The following is a 14,055-nucleotide window of genomic DNA, read 5'->3' on the forward strand; positions in this document are numbered from 1 at the left end:
ATGGCATGCTTCTACACCCTTCAACATCTAGTTGTCTTGTGCTTTAATTTAGCTACAGCCTTCTTAGAATATTTTACTTAGAACAGAAACATATTGGCCTAATCGGTGCAGAATGAAAAACACTAGTATTGATTGCTCATTCTTATTTTTCCTAAACGTAAAATCACATTCTCATTTTTAAAAGCACTGCTATTTTTTCATATATAGGTGAAGAAAATAGTCACTTTTAATAAATTAGTACATCAGTGGTATCTTCCTATGCCTTTTTCTTAAAGATCTATATACATCACTTTTTGCTAAACAGTCATACACATGTCAACATATGTGTAGATTTTTTTCTTTTTAAAAACAAAATTAGGTCATGTGCACTCTCATTTGCAACTTTTTAATATCACAAATAATATACATAAATGAATGTATTTCTAATATTTGTATAACATTTCATTGTATAAAGATGCTGTCATCTATTATATCTTGCAGTTACCCTATGGAGACTGTCTCATATTATCTTGATTATAAGCAATACAGTATTGAATTTCCTAGTACTTAGGTTTTTGCACACTTGCTGAAGTATCTTCATATACTAGATTAGTAGATGTAAGATTTCTGGTCCACAGGAAGGTGCATTGCCCTATTCATAAATCTTTTTACCAATAACAGACACCAATTTAGCTAACTTCACCAGAAAAATGCTTTATCAGAAGGCTACTATGTGCTTCAGAGCATTATCAGGAATTTTAAAGAACCAAGCACAGAAAAGTCAGAAAATTAGAAAAGGCAGGGAACAGCTAATGTCCCATCACAGGTGTGTGCATCTTTCGAGACTTCAATGATATGCTTTTCATTATCATGCTGAAAATAAAATGTTATGAACATTAGGGCTAAATGACAATGAACAGTCTTGGCTATAGCACTGGACCTTTAATCCCATTACTGCCACCACAAATGACCTCTCACCATCCTTACATGTTGTGTCAATTCTCTCAGGGTTCAAATTCCTGGGTAGGAGTTTCAAACTGGCTAAGTCTCAATCATACTGTTCTTGAATTTTAAGAAGGGACAGCTGCTTCACTGGTACTTCTCTGCAGGAGTTGAGACTCTGGGTTCCCCACAGTGAAGAAGCCCATTCAAATATCAAGAAACCGAAAGTAAATTCCTCAAAGCATACATACATTTTTAATTGTAATAAATACCATCAAATTTTATTTCCAATCAATTGTACCAATTTTAATCCCATTTATAGTAGAGAGTATGTTTTCCCAATAAGCATTGACAATGATCAATTTTTAAACTATTGTTAATGTGACGGAAAATAAAAATTACCATGTTGCAATTTGGATTTTACTGATTAGTTATTAAGCTATTTTATTTTATTTGATTTATTTGATTTATTTGATTGGGATGGTGTCTCATTCTGTCACCCAGGCTGGAGTGCAGTGGCGCGATCTTGGCTCACTGCAATCTCCGCCTCCCAGGTTCAAGCGATTCTCCTGCCTCAGCCTCCTGAGTAGTGTGGATCAGTCCAAGTTTGAAGGCCTCAGAACCAGAAAAGCTGATGGTTAACCCTCAGTTTGAGGCCAAAGGCCTGAGAATAAGCTGGTGTGTGTAAGTCCTGAAGTTTGAAGGCCAGGAAACTTCGAGTTGTTGTTCAAGGACAAGAGAGAAAGAGTGTATCCTAGCTCTAGCAGATAGTTCAACATAGATGCCTTTCCTCAGTTTCTGTGATGGTGCCCATCTACTTTGAGGGTTGCTTTTCTCTACATAGTCTATTAGGAATAGTGCTGCAATAAACATAAGAGTACAGATCTCTTTTTGACATATTGATTTCAATTCCTTTGGCTATATACTCAGTAGTGGAATGGTTGGTTCATATGGCAGTTCTATTTTTATTTTTTTGAGAAACTTTTATGCTTTTTTCCATAATGGCTTTATTACATTTACATTTCCACAAACATTATATATGAGTCTTCTTTTCTCCATATCCTCATAAGCATTTTATTTTTTGTCTTTTTGATAATAGCCATTCTAAATTGAAGTAAGGTAATATTGCATTGTGGTTTTGATTTGCCTCTCCCTGATGATTAGTGATGTTGAGCATTTTGTCATATGCCCACTAGCTATTTGTATGTCTTTTTTGGAGAAATGTCTATTCAGGCCTTTTACCTATATTTAAATAAAATTATTTTTATTTTTTTGGTATTGGGTTGTTTCAGTTCCTTATATATTGTATATATTAACTCCTATTTGGATGATTCATTTGCAAATATTTTCTCCCATTCTGTAGGTTGTCTCTTCACTCTTAGAATATTTTTCTTTGCTCTGCAGAAGATTTTTAGTTTGATATAATCACTTTTGTCTATTTTTGCTTTTGTTGCTTATGCTTTTGAGGTCTCATCCAAAAAGCTTTTACCCAAATTTTTGTCATGAAGCATTTCCCTTGTGTCTTTTTCTAGTAATCTTATAGTTTTGGTTCTTATATTTAAGTACTTAATTCATTTTGAGTTGATTTTTGTATAAGGTGAGAAATTAGGTTCTGGTTTCATTCTTCTGCCTATAGATATCCAGTTTCACAGCACTATTTATTGAAGAGACAATATTTTCCCCAATGTGTGTCCTTGGCATATTTATTTAAAAAAATCAGTTGGCTGTAAATATGTGGATTTATTTCTGGGCTCTATTTCATTGGTCTATGAGGCTGTTTTTATGGCAGTGCCAGCCCGATTTAGTTATTATAGTTTTGTAGTATACTTTGCAGTCGGGTAGTGTGATGCCTCTAGCTTTTTCTTTTTGCTCGAGATTGCTTTGGCTACTGGGAGTCTTTTTTGTTCCATATGAATTTTAATATTGTTATTAACATAGAAGATACAGCTCAAATTTCTAAGAAATAGCCATCTTGCCTGGAAATATTCCCACTTCCTTTTTCTTTCCATAGTACATGATTTTTTAAGGCTCTTTTGAAAAAAATCATTAGATTTTACCTAAAGTTGTTTTACATAGTTGATAAATGATGGACTTAATAAATAACTACAAGTGGTAACAGATCATACTGAGGTAATATTTAGAAGATATAATTTGAGATTTTATACTTTAGAGAATTTTAATTTCAAAATAGACAAAAATAGACTGTTTGAATATGAAATAGGTGATTTTTTAAACTTTAAAATAGTTTTTATTATACAAAAGTTGTCACATAATTGGATATTTCTCTACTCTGTACACAATTATTCTCACTCTCCACAGAAAGGCTGCTTAACTTCTCATCTGGTGATGGCAAACACTACAATTTTAACAAAATAGTAGTAATGCCTCAGGGATTTAAGTTGAAAGCAGTATGTTGGTACATGACTTTGCACCCAATATTAGGAATGTACAAAGGTCTTTTATTCAAAAATACAAAATAAATTATCTGTAGGTTTGGACAATGACTGCAGTAAGCCATTATGTATTTTGTCAACTAAAACCAGTAACTGATGGTTATAGTGATTTCTTAAATATCAGCCAGTCTTTTCTCAGTCATTTTCTCCAACTGACTTCTCTGAAGCTATTGGTGAGGAAAACTGCCTTAAGCTTCCTGTCACAGTTCATTAATATAGGTAAAGCACTATTCTAGGAATTAGAACATGCCACCTCTCATACCACTGCTCATTCTACACATTACACCCATTCCAGGGTACTTCTCTTCTTTAGGAATTTTTGTGACTAAAATTTCTGCTGTAGTTAACAGAGAGGCCACCCAAAAGCATCCAATAAAGCAGTTTTCACAAACTTTGTTGGGTCAGTGATTCCTTTTCCCACCGTATTCACAAAATCTCTGACCATAGCATCATAACCAACTTCTGTAGAGCTTTGCATAATTTTCTCGACTATAAAAGGTCCTTCAATACCTGCATTTTAAGCAATTGACATTGCAGCAATTTCGAATATTCTTTTAATTTCTATACCAATGTTTTTATCTTCACTAACTGGAGTCAATGAGTACGAGGCTGGAAGGTATTGAGGCAGGGCACAGCCCCTTCCCAGAATAATGCCTTCTTCAACAGCAGCTGTTGTAGCATTAAGGGATCTGTAACTCTGTCTTTCTTTTCATTCATTTGACATCACTTGTCCCACCAACCTTCAGCACGGCTACTCCATCTGAAAAGTTTCCCAGCCATTCTATCAGTTTTTCCTTTTCATATTCACTAATTGTTACATCTAACTGCTCCATGATTTCTTGAATATGTTTTTTCAATTTTCTCCCTGTCACCTTTTCCTTTTAAGAGCATAGCATAATCTTTAGTTACAATGACCTGTCAAACTTTACCTAAGTCACGAGGCTGCACATCTTCAAGATTTAGGGTCAAACTTTCTTCTCCAAACACTGCACCACCAGTAGCAATAACCATATCTTTAAGCTGGTTCTTTCAATTGTTCATCAAACCCTGGAGCTATGACTGCTATAATGTGAAGACCAACTTTTAGCCTATTCAAGACGAACGTACTTAGAGCTTCTCCATCAATATCTTCAACAATTATGACCAAAGTTTTATGGTGTGCATTGGCAACTTCAAGAGCAGGTACAACGGACTGGACGTTAGAAATTTTCTATTCACTCATTAGAACATAGGCATCCTGGAATTCACATTTCTAGCCTTCTGGTATATTCATAAAGTATGGAGAACTATATCCTTAATCAAACTTCATGCCTTCAATAATGTCTAATTCATCATTCAGTGTTTTTTCCATCCTTTACAGTCATGGCAACCTTTCTACGGTCTGTCTCCATTTGTAGAAATTGTAGCAATCTGAGCATTTTCTTCACAGGTGGTCACAGGTTTAGACTGCTGTTCAAGTTCAGCAATTACAACACAAACAGCTAACATCACACCTCTCCCCATTTCCAATAGGTTAGCACCTTTACTAATCTTCTTGAAGCCTTCCTTGGCAGTAGAGCATGTCAGAACAGTACAGTGGTAGCGTCATCCCCAGCCTCTTCACCTGTGTTATTGGCAACATCTTGAACAAGTTTAACCCCAATATTTTTATATTTTTCCTTTAAGTCAATAGATGTTTCAACAGTCACACCATCTTTTGTTACTTTGGGACTTCCACAGTTCTGTTCAATAATCACTGCTTTTCCCCATTGTAATGGCTACAGCATTGGCTAAAAGGTCTGCACCTTGAAGGATTAAGGCTTGGACATCTATACCAAATTTTACATCTTTAGCATAAACCCAAGTGAGATGAGGAGCCAGTACCCTGGACACAGTTCTCATCTAGTGAAAGACTGGGAGTTATCGAAGCATTTCTGCAGAGCGGTGGTGGTGAGTGAGGAGAAATAGGTGATTTTTAGCACAATAATAACAGAGTGATCTAAAGAAAGAGGATTAATTTAGATAATTAATTATAATAGCTAGATATGAAAGTATTTTAGGAAAAGTTTTTTTATGCAGAGTCATTCTAAAAGTGCAAATTAAAATCTCATTGACATTTGGATACATGCCATACATTGTCAGTATATGTCATTTATTTAAAAATCTATTTTTTCTTTATAAGCAAACTGCCTATTTTTCATTTAACATCAAGTTTTTTCATTTTCTAATATTTTCAATTATGTCAGATAAAACAATATGTGATAATACACACAATTTTACTTTTATCACTGAAGCTTACTTGCGAAAAACAATTCACCGCAGCTTATATAGAGTTTACAATTCACATTGTATGCATACCTTCTCCACTTAGCTTTTCCTTTAAGAAGAATGTTAACCCAATCCTAATAAGGAAGCTGCTCTGTGCATTTACAGGGAAAAAAGGCATGAGTTTCCTTGGCAACTGGAGCCATGTGCAGTCTCTCAGAACAGCTCCTCCTACACTCAAGTTTCCTAGGTAGCAGGCTGCATATATTTTATAAAGACAATGGGATAATAGGACAGTTATTACCCTGTTCAATCTTGCATGTGAAAAGCTTCAATGGGAAAGATGCATTTGCTATAATAACTGGCAATCTGAGGGAAAATATTAATTGTATAATGAAGTTGCTTCCTCTTTCCAAATCAGGTTTAACAGTTTAATTCAAGGTCCAAAGTATATTAGGTGTTTACCTTTTTTTTTACAGGTGAAAATAATTACTTTCCCTTCTCCTTCACCCTCATCACCCACTACCAAATTAGCAGCTAAAGTTAAAGGTGAGCTGCAGGTGAGCACTTCAAGGACAAATAGCGGTTAGTTCACAGTACTGCTCTGAAGCAGAAAAATTAATCCGTAATATTGCATGAATGGAAGAGACGCAACTTATCTGAAATTGACTGTAAAGTGTCACAAAATCTTAAAACATCTAAAGAAAACCTGTCTACAGATCTAGAAAATATTAGAAGATATTAGAAGCATGAATAGCCTAAAGGACATAGATAATTTTAGTAAACTAAAAAATGAAAAGACAAAATATTGATAAAATTGATTATATACAGTCAATACACAAAGCTATTTCTGGGCAGAGGGGTGGGAGAGAGAAGTTAAGTGAATGCATTTACATTATGTAGATTTCTCTTTTTCCAGCAAAAGAGCATTTGAAAGAAATCAAATTAAAGAGCAGCTGTGTATTATTATTAAATGTGGACAAAATTTTCTGGCACATTAGGACTCTTTATAAGTCAAATATTGTTTTAAAATTATTTTGCAACCTTTTTAAACTCTTAATTTTATATAATAGCAACTTCTATTCTCTGACATGCAAATCCTATTCATTCACAAGACAATTAAGTCTAATTATCTGTTGAGTTACACACAAAGAAAAATACAATTTATATGTAATTAATCAGCTCTGGAGCATTGTGAATTTCAAATTCTGTGCAACTAGAGGAGTACAGATTACATTGTTTAAACCTGTTTTGCTGAATACTTAGCAGAGCATCTTTACAATTAGAACTTAAAGGGGAAAATATTACAAAATATTATTTTTAATACTCTTCCAAATTAAATCATCGCACATTCTACATATGACTATTTTGGAACCAAAAAATAAGACTGATTTTTCAACAAAATTTTGGGACATTAATATTTTATATTGCTTTTCAAATATAATATTTATTTTCTCTCCTTTGTCTCTTTTGTCACACACATGTGCATGTGTGTACTCACATATGCACACACACAGATACAGACACATTCTTTTTATTCAATCATTTTTATTGGATTAATTGAAATACTGTGTTTTCCCTGAATACATCATAGACGATTTGTCAGGTAACACGTGTTACATTACATAGCTGTTTTTAATATGTGTTTTACTCTACCATAAGTTTAACATAAATTACTGAAAAGATTTTTCCTCTGATGGATACTTAGTTTACTTCAATTGTATACACACACACACACACACTCTCTCTCACATTTGCTTTCTGTGTTTTGTTTTTTCTGTTTGAGTGATTCCAAGAAGTGGGAATTACAGGATTTGAGAATCTGTCATGGAAAATGATTTTGAGATTGTAATAATGGATTACAAATAATTTATGACAATAGCACAGACTTATGGAATTTGAATTGATAGTTTTGTGCATAATAAGGTATGCCTAAAATACTCCATCTGCAGGTTTACTTGGCTCACTATGCAAATTTGCTAAGTTTGATTTAGGAGCATAATTCTTTAATTATGTTCTTATTTAAAGGGGCCTTCTTTTCTTCCTCAGAGTTCCAAACCAGACTTTCCTCAACTTTCAAAAGCAAAAGTGCAAAAATAACATTAAGAATAGATATTTAGTTATTTAGTTATCTAATAAGTTTTGGCTTTAGTATGTGCTTGGCACTATTCAAGATTTACTGATGTCATAGGATCAAATATGAATTATTTATGTCAGTTAATTGAGTGTCATGTTCAACATTTGGTCTTATTTTCAATATAATTTTATCAGGCAATTCTATTTACATATTTGCAAGTGTGTCTAACTAGTGTACTGAGCCCACCTTCGGGCTGTTTCTAAGACATATTTTGTTTTGTTTTTAACCAGGGAGATGTTTCCTATTATCCTTGATAATGTACCATGAATATATAAAAACATATGAAACATAGAAATATGAAGAAAACAAGAAGATAAAAATCACTAACTTCCACTTGGCAATATAGAAACAAAGCTTATTCTGGTGACTTACAAAAATATTTATTATTTATAACTAATAACTACTTGCGTTGCAGCAGAGTAATTCCAAACAAAAGATGTAAGTGCAATTTAGATACATCTTCTACTATATTTGAATTTTGTCTTATGGTGAAGAATAATAAATTTGAAGCCATATTTAATGCAAACATTATAAATACAAATTTAATTTTAATTACTTGGTTCATACATCACTACATTTAAGAAAAAGATGTATGTAAACTGGACAAAAGACATTACTTTAGTTTGGCAAATGGATAACTTTGCCTGATATTGCATACAGAATCTCTTACTTGAATGGATTACTTGGAGATTGCCTCTAAGCTCTCTTTCATATCTAAAATACTCTAATACTTGTCTTGTAATATGGGTCATTTAAAAGCTTTTGTATGCTGCTGAACTTGTTCTTTTTTAATCATGTTATTAGCTCCATTAGCCACAGATGGAACTTTTAAACCACTTGTTAACAAATCCACTGAAAAGAATTTTCTTTTTTAAAAAAGAAAGGAGACAATTCCAGTGAGTGGTTTGCAAACAGGGGAGATGCTGCATTCCTTACAAAGCAAAGGTGTGTTTGGAGACAACAGAGATAGCTCTTTTTTCGTAGAGCATCCCCATTCAGGTTCCCACTCTGGTCTGCTTATGCAAATGAGGCATCAAACTTGTTAATTCTTATTGACTGATGCAGCTCACAGTCTACTGGTTAGGTCCAGGAAGCAAAATGGGGTTTTAACCTGAACAGCTACACATAGTTATGAAAGTCCCAGAATTATAGGAGTGTCTGGGTTTTCCAGGAATGCAGAATATGTATGTGACCCCTATAGTCAGCATCTGGGTACTTGGCTCTATTTTGAATTTAGGCCCAGTTAGCCACTCAGGATCCTTCTTGAAGGACTGGCTCTTTCGGGATTCACATCTTTTTTAGCAGAACTGTTAATCTTTATTTAAAACTAGCAAAGTAATAGTCTTTAATTCATTAAAGTTATGGTGTATCTAAGGCACATCTCTCTTTTTTTTTTTTAATTTATTTATTATTATTATACTTTAAGTTGTAGGGTACATGTGCATAACGTGCAGGTTTGTTACATATGTATACTTGTGCCATGTTGGTGTGCTGCACCCATCAACTCGTCATTTACATCAGGTATAACTCCCAGTGCAATCCCTCCCCCCTCCCCTCTCCCCCCTCCCCATGATAGGCCCCGGTGTGTGATGTTCCCCTTCCCGAGTCCAAGTGATCTCATTGTTCAGTTCCCACCTATGAGTGAGAACATGCGGTGTTTGGTTTTCTGTTCTTGTGATAGTTTGCTGAGAATGATGGTTTCCAGCTGCATCCATGTCCCTACAAAGGACACAAACTCATCTTTGTTTATGGCTGCATAGTATTCCATGGTGTATATGTGCCACATTTTCTTAATCCAATCTGTCACTGATGGACATTTGGGTTGATTCCAAGTCTTTGCTATTGTGAATAGTGCTGCAATAAACATACGTGTGCATGTGTCTTTATAGCAGCATGATTTATAATCCTTTGGGTATATACCCAGTAATGGGATGGCTGGGTCATATGGTACACTGTTGGTTTCTTCATCATGTTTCCATACCATTTGCAAATGCATTGGTTTTCTTGTGAAATTTTAGTTGTCACTTTTATGTAGGAAATCTTCACTATTTCCAAAACAGCCAAGCTTTTTAAAGAGATGTGCCTCTTAAGGCACGTCTAAGGCACAACTAAAATTTCACAAGAAAACCAATGCATTTGCAAATGGTATGGAAACATGATGAAGAAACCAACAGTGTCACAGAAAAATATTCATTTTCAAGCCTTATTGGGATGCACAAAATATAAATTTTATTAATCTTTTATGAGACGATTAAAAAAGTCTGAAAATCTAAATGACTATAGATACCTTTCAATTTTGACATTTCAAACTGTATTCATTGGTTTTATAAAAATCTACATGTAAACACAGGCTTTACCTGACAAAAATGTGCCTCACTATTCTCTGAGATAATATACACACTCACATACACTCTATGTCAGATACAAGGAAAAATATTCAACTATATTTTACTCTGCTCAGCAAACATTAAACTGCTTATTTTTCAACATATTATTAAATTGCATACTATTAATATTTACAATGACTATTGATAGTATGTCAAGAACATATTATTAACACTATTAATAACAGCATATTATCAACAAACTACTATGTCATATGTATTAAACTTTATCTCTACAATAAAAGCCTTCTTGTTGGCCATTGTTTAAGAAAAAAAATCATAGGAAAAGGTGACCTGCTGAAAAATAACAGTATCTTCTTTCTCAAACATGTAAAATAATCTATCTGATTAAGAAAGTGTATATTGTCTCACTATTTTAAAAAATTGTTATACATAGCTGTTTAGACTTTTCTCTAGTTTTGCTTTATCAAATTTTAGTGTATTGGACAAATATAAATAGATATAATTAATATTAATATGATTGACAAACTATAATGATAAACAACTGTCAACCTACTTTCCAGCCCATGAACTAAAATATAATCAGTAACTTACATTACCTATTGCCACTTACTGTCTTTCTCCTTATGTCCCTATGTATTTTATATATTTTATCATTGTAAGAGTTCTTCAAAAAGTTTATGAAAATGTATATTATAAACTTGCATAAATTTATTTTTTGCATCAAAATAAACTCCTACTAACTTGTTGTAACATGCTTAAAAATCATCTAGTTTGAGGTACGTAAGAATAATACATCAATTTGAAAAAAGCTCCTATCAGAGCAACATGAATTCTGTTAAAACTGAAGCAAGAAGAAAGATTAATTTTATAATGAAGATTGAGAAGAAGAGAGGTAAACTCATTGATGCTTTATGAAAAGTTGATGGAGACAATGTCCCCCAATCTTCAGCATCTTACAAATGAATCACTCATTTTAAGAAGTGATGAGACAGTGATGAAGATGAACCTTGCAGTAGCAGACCATCCACATCAATTTGTTGTTCATCTTGTTGATGTGCTAATTGAAGAGGACCAATGATTAACAGCACAGACAATAGCCCACACCATAGACATCTCAATTGGTTCAGCTTACATAACTCTTAATGAAAAATTAACGTTGAGCAAACTTTCCACTTGATAGGTACCAATACTGTTGTGCCCAGATCGGCTGTATACAAGAGCAGAGCTTTCAATAAAAAGTTTAAACAAGAAGGATCAAGATCCTGTAGCGTTTCTTCAAAGAATTATAATAGGAGATAAAATGCGGCTTCACCAGTATGATCCTAAAGACAAAGAAACAATCAAAGCAATGGCCACTAAGATGTGAAAGTGGTCCAGTCAAAACAAAAGCAGACTGGTCAAGAGCAAATGTCATGGCAACAGATTTTTGGGATGCTCAAGGCATTTTGCTTGCTAACTCCCTGGAGAGCCAAAGACTAATAACATCTGCTTATTATAATGTTTTGAGAAAGTTATCCAAAGCTGTAGCAAAAACACCCAGGAAAGAGGCAATACAGAGTCCTTCTCTCCCATAACAAGTTTTCTGCACATTCCTCTCATTAAACTAGTGCAATTTTGTGAGTTTCAGCAAATTATTAGCCATCCACCTTCCAGTCTTGATTTGGCTTCTTCTAACTTCTTTTTGTTCTCTAATCTTAAAAAAAATGTTTAAAGGACACACCAATTTTTCTTCAGTTAATAATATAAAAATAATAATGTAAGAAAGTTGTTAAATCAGCTGTTCTGGTTAAAGTCCCAGGACCCTAAGTTCTTTAGGGATGGACTGAATGGCTGGTATTATCTCTTACAAAAGTATCTTGAACTTGATGGAGCTTATGTTAAGAAATACATTTGTATTTTTATTCTTATCCTTTAATTCTATTTGTAATGAAATTTTAAAATCCCATTTTGTGTGTATGTGTGTGTGCGTGTGTGCGTGTGTATGTTTTTTTAAATAACAAGTTTTTTATTATTATACTGTAAGTTCTGGGATACATGTGCAGAATGTGCAGGCTTGTCACATAGGTATACACATGCCATGGTGGTTTGCTGCATCTATCAATCCATCATCTACATTAGGTATTTCTCCGAATGCTATCCCTCCCCTAGCCCCCTACCCCGACAGGCCCCAGTGTGTGATACTCCCCTCCCTGTGTCCATGTGTTCTCATTGTTCAACTCCCACTTATGAGTGAGAACACGTGGTGTTTGGTTTTCTATTCCTGTGTTAGTTTGCTGAAAATGATGGTTTCCAGCTTCATCCATGTCCCTGTAAAGGACATGAACTCATCAATTTCTCTTGTTAAAGTAGCGAATAAAAGATAACATATTGTAGATAGTCTTGTGGGTCTGACTGCTTACTTAATTTATGCTTCCAAATCTTATTTAATGATGTTATGCTTTCAAAATCTATTCCTGTTGCTCTGTGCAACTAATTTCCCTGTTGTATAATGTTTTATTGTGTTAATGTACCACACTTCATGAATTTGAATTGCTTTTAGTTTTGCTTTATCGTTTTGTTTTGTAAATACAATTTTTTGATGAAAATATGCTATTCTACATGGTGCACATAGACAAGAGTTTGGGTATAGGTCTATGAATGTCACAATTTTACTGAAATTACTGGGTAAAGGGGTATACAAATATTTAGCTTTATGAGATTGTGCTAGATTGTTTCCAAAAATGGTTACAATCAATTGACATTCTCACAAGAAATAAAGGAGACCATGGTTGTATTATTTGACTTTTTAATTTTGAAAACTTGGAATGTATAAAATTCTTTCTGGTTATTTTAATTTATATTTCTCAGATTAACACTGATTTTTGGCAGTTTTTCATACGCTAATTGATCTTACTTTCTCTTCTTTTGTCATGTGTCTGTATTATATTTTTGTATTTGTTAATGATAAATAATAGTTGTACATATTTTGGGGATACATGTGATATTTTGAAACATGTACACAATGTATCATGCTCAAATCTGGGTAAATGGGATAACCGTCACCTCAAATATATATCTTCTCTTTGTGTTGGGAATATAATAATTCTCTTCTAGTTATTTTGAAATATACAATAGATTATTATTAGCTATAATTTCCCTATTGTTCTATCAAATGCTAAAATGTATTCCTGCTATTTAAATGTGTTTTTGAACCCATTTAACCACCTTTCCTTCATTTCCCTCCCTACCTTCTTTTGTCATGTGTTTGGCCTACTTTTCCACTGGACTGCTTCACATTGTGTTATCTATTTTTAGCAACTCTTTATATTCTACATGGTAAAATTTTATTGGACATAGACATACACATATATACACTCATATTTTCTCCTAGCTTCCAGTTTATGATATTTTTGACAAACAGAATTGTAAACTTTTATTAGGTTCAAATTTTATCAACATTTAGACTATGAGTAGCAAGCTTAGTACCAACGGGTCATAAGGTTTCATTTGTTTATTTTTTCTTTTTCTGGCATAAGGCTAATCAAACTACAGGCAAATAAGGAAATTGTTGCGTTTACATGTCAAGCCTAATAGTGCATGTGTATAAATCTTCCTGTCAGGAACCTGATACAAGAAAATGAGGAAACTATCATGCAAACACTGAATATTTGCTTTGCATTGAATGGCTTCAGGACAACTCAGAACTCCCTACACCGTAATGATCTTATAATCCAAAGCGATTGATTTACGTTCTCTGAGAAGTGCGGTGCTGCACAGGGTATTGTACTTTGAGTATTAAGCAAATCACTTCTTTGCAGACTTTTGTCCAAAAGTTTATGTAAAAATTATACTTATCAATGAAACTACTGCCATGAATTTTACATGTTCTTAAAAATATCATTTGGTGCAGAGTGTGTATAATTTCCCCCAAATCCCCGGACCTCTGGCTTCACTCCCTCAGTGTCACTATTTT

At 33.6% G+C, this 14,055-nt stretch overlaps 1 pseudogene; it reads right to left on the reverse strand.

Annotated features, from left to right (window-relative positions):
- Positions 1-3,612: 3,612 nt before the first annotated feature.
- Positions 3,613-5,285, reverse strand: LOC103214300 (60 kDa heat shock protein, mitochondrial pseudogene; annotated as a pseudogene).
- Positions 5,286-14,055: the final 8,770 nt, after the last annotated feature.

The sequence above is a fragment of the Chlorocebus sabaeus genome, chromosome 3, assembly GCF_047675955.1.
Source record: "Chlorocebus sabaeus isolate Y175 chromosome 3, mChlSab1.0.hap1, whole genome shotgun sequence".
Classification (NCBI taxonomy): Eukaryota; Metazoa; Chordata; class Mammalia; order Primates; family Cercopithecidae; genus Chlorocebus; species Chlorocebus sabaeus.